Source organism: Nyctereutes procyonoides, unplaced genomic scaffold (genome assembly GCF_905146905.1).
Source record: "Nyctereutes procyonoides isolate TBG_1078 unplaced genomic scaffold, NYPRO_anot_genome, whole genome shotgun sequence".
NCBI lineage: Eukaryota > Metazoa > Chordata > Mammalia > Carnivora > Canidae > Nyctereutes > Nyctereutes procyonoides.
The window spans coordinates 7,237,639-7,247,500 of record NW_026575040.1 but is presented as its reverse complement, the minus strand read 5'-3'; the positions used below and the strand labels follow the sequence as shown (position 1 = coordinate 7,247,500).

The 9,862-nt window shown below is 54.1% G+C and overlaps 1 protein-coding gene across 8 annotated transcripts in view; it reads left to right on the top strand.

Moving 5' to 3' along the window:
* PAQR5 (progestin and adipoQ receptor family member 5) overlaps positions 1-9,862 on the top strand; it is a 71,079-nt gene that overhangs the window by 11,427 nt on the left and 49,790 nt on the right. Inside the window, exon 1 of one of the 8 annotated variants that reach the window (XM_055319731.1) lies at positions 2,343-2,361. The exons of 4 other annotated variants lie outside the window; for them this stretch is intronic. The gene's annotated coding sequence lies outside the window, so the exon portion shown is untranslated. Of the gene's footprint in view, positions 1-2,342; positions 2,362-2,394; positions 2,415-2,862; positions 2,881-3,064; positions 3,240-9,862 lie in introns of those variants that run through there. 3 more of the 8 variants (XM_055319728.1, XM_055319730.1, XM_055319724.1) reach the window with 3 other exon arrangements.

Sequence of the window (9,862 nt, the reverse complement as noted above, 5' to 3'; positions counted from 1 at the left end):
CAATCTTTTAAAAAAAAGAATTACGGATGCTGATGAAGTGAGTCATGCGAGTGGCCGGTCCCCGGCATGGAGGTCCCTGAGGAAGCCTTGGGGTGGGTTCCAGATTGGGAAACTCCTCTCTGCTGACGGGGAGGGAGGAAGCTGCCGGGTAGATGGCTGAGTGCCTCCAGGGATGGGGTTGTGTCCACGAGGTGTCACAAAGTTAGAGGGGCAGGAGAATGGTGGTATTAGGGGAGAGCAATTGGCTTAGCAAGCCCTGGAAACAGCTAGAGGGGGGCAGCGGGTGATGGTGCGGGGTGCTTTCCCGGTCTCTGTGTCTGTCTGTTGTCGCGGGGCCAGCCTAACGGCGGCAGTTGCTTAGATCTTGCCTGTGATCTGGAGTTTTCTTTATCTTGCTCTGACACCACACCAACGTCTCCTGCCCTGAGCCACCCGGGCCCAACCACCAGACCACTAGGAACAACCCCTCTGCCCCGAAGCCCACCCGAACCGCTCGAATTAGCCAGCCGTAAGCTAATCACCCTGCCCTGCCTCGCCTTTCCCCACGGAGCCCCTAATAAAGGCGGTGGCCTGTGATTCCCCTCTTTCCCCCCTGCCTCCTGAGCAGCGCTGGTGCCTCTCCATGTGGCCCCGCGTGGTGTAACACACACCCTCTCAGGAAATGGAAGTAAGGAAAATCTTCTTTCAATGGCATTAGCCTCTCTGTGCGTCACTTGGTCACCTCCATAAGCTAAAATCCTGTGTGTACAGGTGAGACAGCAGTGCCCTAGGGCAGGGACAGAGTATAAGGGTCCACAGACTGCAGGCTTATGGGTGGGTGGTTAAATAAGCAGGCTCTCAGGGAGGGCTTCCTGGAGGAGGTGGCCTGGAGACGAAGAGAGGCCTCAAGGTGGGGATGGCAGGGGTGCACATTAGGAGGCACAGGGGAGTGTCTTTGGAGGAGTGTGTGCCCCTCAGCGTGGGCAGTGGTGAGAACTGAGGGTGGAGAGAAAGATAGGAGAGGAGGCAGGGATGAGCATGTGGGGGGACGGTGCAGGGAGAAACAATTGGGTCCATGATGCAGGGCAGGGCCTGGGGGTACTGTTTGCAGTTTTTTAATTCCCAGAAATGATTTGACTCTGTGTTAACTCCCTCTGGGTGTTCCGGGCGGGGCTGCTGCTGATAAAGGGTCTCAAAGGTGCCAGGTGGTCCAGCCCCACTGTTGCTAAGACAGCAGACCCGCCCGCCCCTTCCCTTTGGATGTCCACTGACACCACCCGTCCCTGGGTGAACTCAGCTCTTTGCCTTCACTCCCTTCCCGGGCCGCCACCAGCACCCTGCTCCCACCTTTCTGCTGGTGGCAAGGCGGCCGGGTGCCCCCCCATCCTCCTCCACGAACACCCTCTCCTGTCTTCCAGAGCTTCTCTTCTCTCCCTCAGGGTCAGATGCCACACCCGCCAACTGGTTCTGAGTTTCAAGTGGCATTTGAAGTGAGGAGAGAATCCTTGAGGACCAAACAGCCTTCGAAACACGGCCAACAGAGCAGCAAACGTGGACTGGCTGGCAGTGGCACTGCCCCGTTGTTGCTGGGGGCCCGGCCCACGCGGCCGCAGGTCACCCAGAATCTGTTTTTGGGGATCAGGGGCAGAAATTGCCTCTTTTTTTTTTAAGATTTTATTTATTTATGAGAGAGAGAGAGAGAGAGAGAGAGAGAGAGAGAGAGAGGCAGAGACACAGGCAGAGGGAGAAGCAGGCTCCATGCAGGGAGCCCAATGTGGGACTCGATCCCAGGACTCCAGGATCATGTCCTGGGCTGAAGGTGGCGCTAAACCGCTGAGCCACCCAGGGATCCCCAGAAATTGCCTCTTCTAATAATGTTGGCCTGGATCCTGGTCCTTTGTGCCCCAAGACACCGAGTCCAAAGGGAGTTCATAAACCCGTGCACACAATTGGCAATTACTCATGCTACATTGTGGTTTCTTTATTGTTGCCTGGAGAGTTATTTACCTTTTTGAGGGTGGAATTTGTGGGGCAATAATCTCATATTCGGCAGGCGCCTATCTGGTTCTGATGAACTGAACTGGGCCGTGTACCACGGGGCTTAGAATCGTGTTGTATTTGCTTTGCCCCCCGCCCCCCCAGGAAAGACACCGGGTAATGATTCACCAACGTGTTATGTAGGCCCAGCTGTGAGTGCACAGAATAAAGGGAAGCCAGCTGGGCTGTGGTGGGCAGAACAGACTTCTAGAAAGAGGAAGAGCTCAAGCAGACAGTGGGTGTGGAAAAGGTGGCAGAGGGGAAAGGAGGGGACAGGAGGTCTGGCGAGGAGGCCCCACGTTTCTGGCAGTCTACCAGGCAGCCGTCAGTGCCGGGAGGTTGAGGGTCAGTCCTCTGGGGGGGCAGGAGGATGGTGATGGCTACCCTGGGGTCGACAGGTGAGCTGGGATGGGAAGGACAGGAGGCAGCGGAGCCCCAGGAACTCTGTCAGCATGTGTGTGGGGGGGGGCGGGGGTGCTGTGCATGGTGCACCGTCTCTGCTTGCAGGGGAGCTCTGGGGACCCTCAAGCTCAGTGGACTGGGCATGGACTCTGACCCTGCCCTTCTGGGAGGCCTTGAAACATCCAGTGTGGGTCTGTTGCCTCCCCAGTACCCTTTGCTTGCCCCCAGGGCAGGAAACCAGTGTTTCCCCAGATCTGGGCTCCGTGAAGCTTTTGGGGGGCGGGGGAGGGCAAGCATCCTTCCAAAAGCAGAGGTGGGACCTGCAGCTGGGAGAAAGTGAGGGTGCTGGCAGGGGGAGGGCATCGGTTTCTGAAATGTGGGATGTCAGTAATTCAGTTCTTGGACGTTTGGGGTACATATCCTCTCTAGAACCTGACTGATGGCTCCAAAAGAAAGAAAAATGTAAGTGACCAAAAAAAAAAAAAAAAAAGGAAATTGTGTGAAGGGGGATGAAATGCTTGGCTCAACGGCGAGGCTGGAGAGAGGATGTGGGAGGGAGAAAGTGACAGCTCTGCCCTCCTTGGTCCCCCTTCCTCCTCCATCCTTCCGGTTTGGCTTAATCTTTAATGTCCTGAACAGTTCTTCCAAGTCCAACAGACGCTTCAATGTTGGAATGTTGCTTAACAAAACTGGGGGCTTCTGGATTTTCCTGGGACCAGCTTGCTGTGTGATCCCACGGCCACCTGCTTGCGGCTGGACGTCCTGGGTCTGGGTCTCACACCTGGCGTCTCTCCTTGGAGAAGAGAAGTTTTGCCTTTGAGGTGCCTTTACTTACCTCCTTACGATTTCCTTGAGGGTCTGAAAAGAGCAGACGAGGGGTCTGAGGAAGGGAATTCCTGGGGCGAAGGGGGCTGTTGGGCCCAGCCCGGGCCAGATGGGAGGGAGCAGGGGGTGGGGACACCCACCCTGCGTTGTCTCAGGGCCCCAGGTTTGCCTTTCAAAGGAAAGGCCCTCACCTGATAAGGTGGGCCTCGTTCCATTAAAGCCAGCCTTGTTGGGGCCCCGGCGTGAGGGCGCGGGGCTGGGGCCTCTGTGGGTGACCTGGTGGTGGCCAGGCCTGCCCTGGGCACCACTCCCCGAGTGCCTGCTGCTGCGGGCAGGCGTGTCACCTCTCACATGCTCACGCTGCCGTAGGAAACGGAGGCCCGGGCAGGTCACACGGCTGCTTCCGAGTCCCCTGGGCCTCCCAGGGACAGCTCAGTCCGACGTGAGCCAGGTCTTGGGGCTCCTTCCCACTGGCTGTGCGTGACGGGCCCATTGAGGCTGGGGTCCCCGCTCCGATTACCCCCCTGGAGCGCCATGGCTGCCAGTGGTTGTGGAGGTCCCTTCACTTGGCTCAGGGAGGAAGATGTGGACCTCGGTACAAAAAGTAAGAGGAAAAGAATTGTCTCGAATAATTTCAGCTGATCCCCATGACACCTCCCCTGGCCCCAGTGTTCCAGAATGTACCTCAGGCCCTCCCTCCTAAGACCCAAACAAATGAATCTGTAATGGTGAAGTTCACAGTGTTCAGGGGATCACGCTCCTACCTCCTCACATAGACGCCGAAGCAGGTGGTGGCCGGGGCCAAGGCGCCAGAGACCCTTATTCCAAGTGTGTTTCCACCTCGGCAGTGCCCTGTGGGACGCCGTGAGGACGTGGGTCGGGAGAAGGGGTTTAAGCATGAAAATGATTTTTTTTTTTCCTTCTCACTTTTCATGTAGGGGCTTGGTGTCCCTCGCAGGGCAAAGGGAATCCATTTGCACACCAGCCGGGAAGGGAGGCCCAGAGCTCAGGGCCAGGTCAGACCCCCCTTCCCACGGCCACCTGCTTGCCAGCTCCATGCTGCGGGTTCTGGTGGGTTCTGGTGGGTTCTGGGTGGATCCCAGGGCAGGAGCCCAGGCCAGCTGGAGCCCCGGAGGCAATCTGGGGGGCAGCAGGTGTTTGCCCTCCCGAGCTCTGCAGAGTCTGGGGGCTTGATCTGGAAGGACCTGTTCTTCCCGTTTTTCAGAGGTTTTTGAATAATGCATTTTGCCTCGGTCCTTGAAAGAAGCCTGTGCCTCATGATGCTAGAATAATGACCTGTGTCACATGTCAGCCACTGGGGCTCTTAATCCACTTCTGCATTCAGATAGTGAGGGATGTATGGCCTCTGAGATTGGGTTAGCAGGAAAAATGCCATTCCGGCGAGGAGAAGGGTCAGCTTTGCGAGCTGCCCTGTAGCCGTGGCCACTCAACAGGGGATGGCCTCCGTCAGGACATGGCGATGGCGCGGGACCCCTGCACACCCCCGCATGCCGCATGCTTACACACTGGCTCCTGGTCGTGCCCAAAACAGACCAGAGAGGTAGTCACTCTGGGGAATTATAAAAGTGCCCCCCACCCCCCAGGGCCATATACTGTGAAAATTCCGTGGACAGTACAATACCCGGAAGGGCTTGGAATAGACCAAGTGCTCAATAAATGGGGCTTCAAATCACCGTTGTACCCATTTCACAGAGGAGAAAAGTTGAGGCCGAAAGAGGCCCTGGGACTCAAAGCCGGGTCGACCTGACTCCAGAGCCCCGACTCCCCTGTCACCAGTGGGAACCATGGTGTGTGTCCTGTGCGCTGGAGACCCCTGCCTAGCTGAGCTCCTGTTGGCTGTGGGGCCACTTAGGAGTCACACCCTTTCCCGTCTGGGCCCTCTGTCCTTCTCTGACCTTCAGTGTCCTCTGGTCAGCTGAGGGTGTGGGGCGCATGCCAGGGCCCCCCTGCCCCACGCAGACCTCTTCCTCCTGCCCATTCACCCTTCCCTGGCTCCTCGCTGCCATCCACCACTGCGTTGGCACCTGCAGGCTGTGCCCTTTGGGCGCTGGTTCCACCCGCTGGTTCTCCCCCAGTTTGATCAGCTGACAGCCCCCCCAGACCCGGGTGGGAAGCACAGGGTTAATGATTGCTGAGGAAAGTGGCTCCTGAACTCGAATCATGTGAAAAGGAAGTTGGGGAGGGAGGTGGCTCCAAGCTCACCTGGCAGCTCCCCGTGCCCCCCCTGCCCCTTCCTGCTCCCCCACTCTTCTCCCTCTGGATTCAGCACCACCGCTTTGCCCCCGCCTGCTTTCCTGCCTTGGCCTCTCTGCTTTACACTTCCTCTCTCTGTGGGGCACCTTCTCTCCTCTGCCCAAGCTGGCCCTTGCCCTCCCAAGCTCCGCTTCCTCCCTCGGGGAGCCCTCCCTGAATACCCGGGGGCCCCTTCTCTGAACAACCCTGCACCGTGGAGCACATTTTCCCCTGAGCTCTCCCCAGCGTGTCGGGCACTGTGCAGGGTTCCTGGGAGGCATCAGGGACCTTGCAGACGGGCAGCGTCTGGCAGGGGAGCGAGCAGTGCATCCGGAGGGATGACTGGGTGGACAGGTAATGATTCAGGGGTGGACGTGTGGCCGTCAAGGCACCTGTGAATCACCAAGTTGAGCGTGTCCCTGAGGCCGGTGGCCCCTCTGAGAAGTCGGTCTCCTTTCTTGCCCTCACACTTTATCACTGTGTCTGTCTCCACAGAAAGCAGGGATCTCCTTGAGGGCAGCCGTGCATTCTTAAACCTGCTCAGCAAGGACCGAGTTGTGGGCACCTACACCGGAGGAAATGGGGAATTGAATCCAAAACTCACCTCCCTTGGGGCCCATCGCTGAACCCTCTCCCACTTGGCCTGTCTCCTCTGGGCACACGTTTGCCACCTTTCCCTGCCGCCCCTGGTCCCCAACTCCCCATGCTTCTGCTCACTTTGGGCTTGGAGTGCCTTGTCACCCATGTGGACCGAGGCTGCGTGGAGGTGGACAGTCCCAGAGGCTCAGGACAGTCATCCCAGGACTGGGCCTTGCCTGGGAGTCAGTGTGGGAGCCTGATAACCAGGCTGGTTTCCAGGTGGCCCCCACTGAGGGTCCCGACTCCAGAAGCCTAAGGTGGGCTCACCTGGTCTGTTCTATGTTTTTAGCCTTAAGCTCTGGGTTCTTTGGATGCACAGTTGGGTTTGGGACTTAATATGAAAGAAGGTTTGCAGGCCCCTGTCTCAATCTCTGGCTTCACCCTCTTCCTCATGGTAGGTGCCCCGGGCCCCACGTGGACATTTCCAGGTGGGGAGTCACTATCCTTGGAGCGGGCCTTCCTCCCCTTGGGGGGGGAGGGCACTGCATCTGTGGCATGAGCTGAAGCCCGCCTCTCAGAAGGACCCCTCTGGGGGTCTTAGTTCTGACCTCAGGGGCTGCAAGGCCTCCTCTGGGGTTCCAGACCTGCTTTTCCAGGATGTGGGAAGGTGCTGGGTGCCTCATCCTCACCGGGTCCCTCCCCTTTCCTTCCTCCTGTGGTCTGGGCTCTCTTGTAGGCTGACAGCCTTATCTCAGACTTTAAGTTTCTGATCAGATTAGAGGCTTGGGAAGAGCGTGAAGATGGGATCGTGCATCCTCCAGCAGCCTGACATTTGACCCCGACAGTTAGGGCCTGCATTCACCTTCCATTGACCTCTCAGAGACTTACACTTTCCCAAAGGGGTGGGGGAGGAACCCGTCTATGCACCCATTTTGGAGGCCAGTGAGTTTTGAGGTGCGGACACCCTGGTCTTCACCCTGCAGAGCTCAGGGCAGACCAGCTCTGGGTGGGCTCTGCTCTCACCTTGGACTAAAATCTCAGCAGTCTCAACTCGGGCTGTGCTTGTGGTCACTGGGCTTCACCTTCCCTCCCTGACCTTTGGAGAACTTACCTTAGTTGAGCTATGGTGGGCCCAGGGAAGGAGTATGTTTTACAGCTTTCCAGGGGGTTCTAAGGTGCATCTTGAGTTGAGGAACTCTATACTACATGCCTGGAACCCATCAGTCCAGCTTTGACTAAATGTGGAGATAGTTACTGGAGTGAAAGAGCCAGAACCCTCTTACTCCATGCATCCCATAATACCGAAATGTTATTTTACGTCACATGTATTTTATACATTTTACAAGCAGGTATTTAAAAATTTAAGATGGGCACACCCCTTTAGTAGCTCAGTTGGTTGAGTGTCTGACTCCTGGTTTCAGTTCAGGTCATGATCCCATGGGTCCTGGGATGGAGCCCCGTGGAGGGCTCCTTGCTGGGCGTGGAGTCTGCTTGAGATCCTCTCCCTCTGCCCCCCGCCCCCGTCCCCCGCCACTTACACGCTCGCTGTCTCTCAAATAAGTAAGTCTTTAAAAATATTTTAAGTCAGCAAAACCAAATATTTAATAATTAAAAATATGTAAATGTGTAATATATAAATATATAATGCCTTAAGACGAATGTAAAATTTATAAAAATAGACATTATAGTTCTAGCCTCAATTCACAGATAAACAAAAATGAAGTAATGAAAACATTAAAAGCTTACACACTTCAAAAACACCAAATCCAATCAAGAAAAATTGAAGATGAAATATTATTTGATCGCTTTTAATTTTTATTGATTTCTTTAAGATTGTATTTATTTGACAGAGAGAAAGCACAAGCAGGAGGAGCAGGAGAGGGAGAAGCAGACTGAGCAGGGAGCCCAATGCAGGACTCGATCCCAGGACCCGGGGATCATGACCTGAGCCAAAGGCAGATGCCTAACCGACTGAGCCACCGTGGTGCCCCTGTTTGATCCCTTTTTAAAGCAGAATCTTTTTTTTTTTTAAGATTTTATTTATTTATTCATGACAGACACAGAGAGAGAGAGAGGCAGAGACACAGGCAGAGGGAGAAGCAGGCTCCATGCACTGGGAGCCCGACGTGGGACTCGATCCCGGGTCTCCAGGATCACGCCCTGGGCTGAAGGTGGTGCTAAACCGCTGAACCACCCGGGCTGCCCTAAAGCAGAATCTTAAAAAAGTATATTAGTGATATCATTGTGTCTCAAGTATGGGGTTTTTTTTTTTCCCCCTACAAAACTTTCTAGAAAAAACTTTTCCTGGCTCTACCCTAGCTGGGGAATGGTGAGAAGATAGATTTGTGAGATATCTTCAAATATTTTCCGCTGACAAGGCCTTTTGGCTTTTTTTCAGGGACTGCTGTCTTTTATTTATAAGGAGCCATAGTTCTTGTTCCTGAAGCATTTCCGGTTTGCCCTCAAGTTCTTTGGTTTTATCTTGTTCAGATGAATAGTCTGATGCAGCATTTCCTGTATTAGTTTTAGAACTGTCGTGTTGGTATTCCACATGTTAGGAAATTCAGCAAACAGGGTAGTAATTATTCTTGCAACAGAGTTTTGCTTGGTTTACTGCCATGCAATCCTGAGAAGGACTCAAGACGTATCACATTTCAGGGTGGGTTGTTTTTTTGGACATTGTGAGTGTCTCCATTTAAAAACATACACAAAAAGTGAGACATATAAAAAAATTCCATACCTGACCCCAACATTGAGCGACGCATGGCCAATCCTCCTTCCTCTCTACCCTCACCCACCACCCCTGCTCCCAGCTGGATTCTCTTGAAGCTGATCTAAGACATCATTTCATCTGTAATTCTTTCCCTATACATCTCTCAATGAAAAAGGCTCTTTAAAAAACACAGCTGTAGTTCTATTATTACACCTTAAGAATTGATCATTTCTCACTGTCATAAAATATCCAGCATTCAGATTTCCCCCAGTTGTCTCATACATTTTTTTTTTTTACAGTTGGTATGAGATTTTAGATCTTAAAAATTCTGAAGTGAACATTTTGGACCAAGCGAAAAGACACTGTTTTGGCACTGAGGTACAGGATTTTCCAATAGAGCCTGGCAACTGCTGGACCGAAGGTTCCAGGCAAATGGGCCAGTTCCTGCCTTTGGGGTTCAGAGTGTGATAGACAGCAGAAGTCATGAGTTGTTCAGCAAGCATGCATTCAGTCAACAGTGATACTGCCCTGGCTGGGCACCGTGGACATAGCAGGAACCAGGCCGACTCACCCAGTCTTGACTGTGGGGCGGCCAGCGCACTGGCATTTCACTGTGAAGTGTGCAGATGGGATGATAGAGACTTGCAAGTGGTACTTGAGTTTAGCCTTGAAGAATGGGTACAATTTCCTCAAGAAGAGAAAGTGGAGGAAGAGGTGTTCTTCTCCTAGTAAACAGCAAGTGCAAAAGTATGGAACATTCAAGGACAGGGAGGAGTGATGGGATGTGATGAGGTGTGGGGCATGTGGTGAGACTGATGGGAGGTGATGCTGAGGCTGGGTGGGCAGAGGATTTGAGGATATGCTAAGGAGCGGGGTCTTCTAGAACCCTCTGGCAGAGATCCCATGACTGTTGTAGGAACATAAAGTTCAGACCATGAGTCAGGAGAGCAGAGCCTTGTAGGAACCATGAGGAGTCATTTGGATTTGCAAGCCCTTCCTAGAGCCTTCCACTAGACCAGGGGTCCCGCACGTTGGGGGCAGGCCTAGGTCTGTCTTCAACTCCGTGGATCTCCG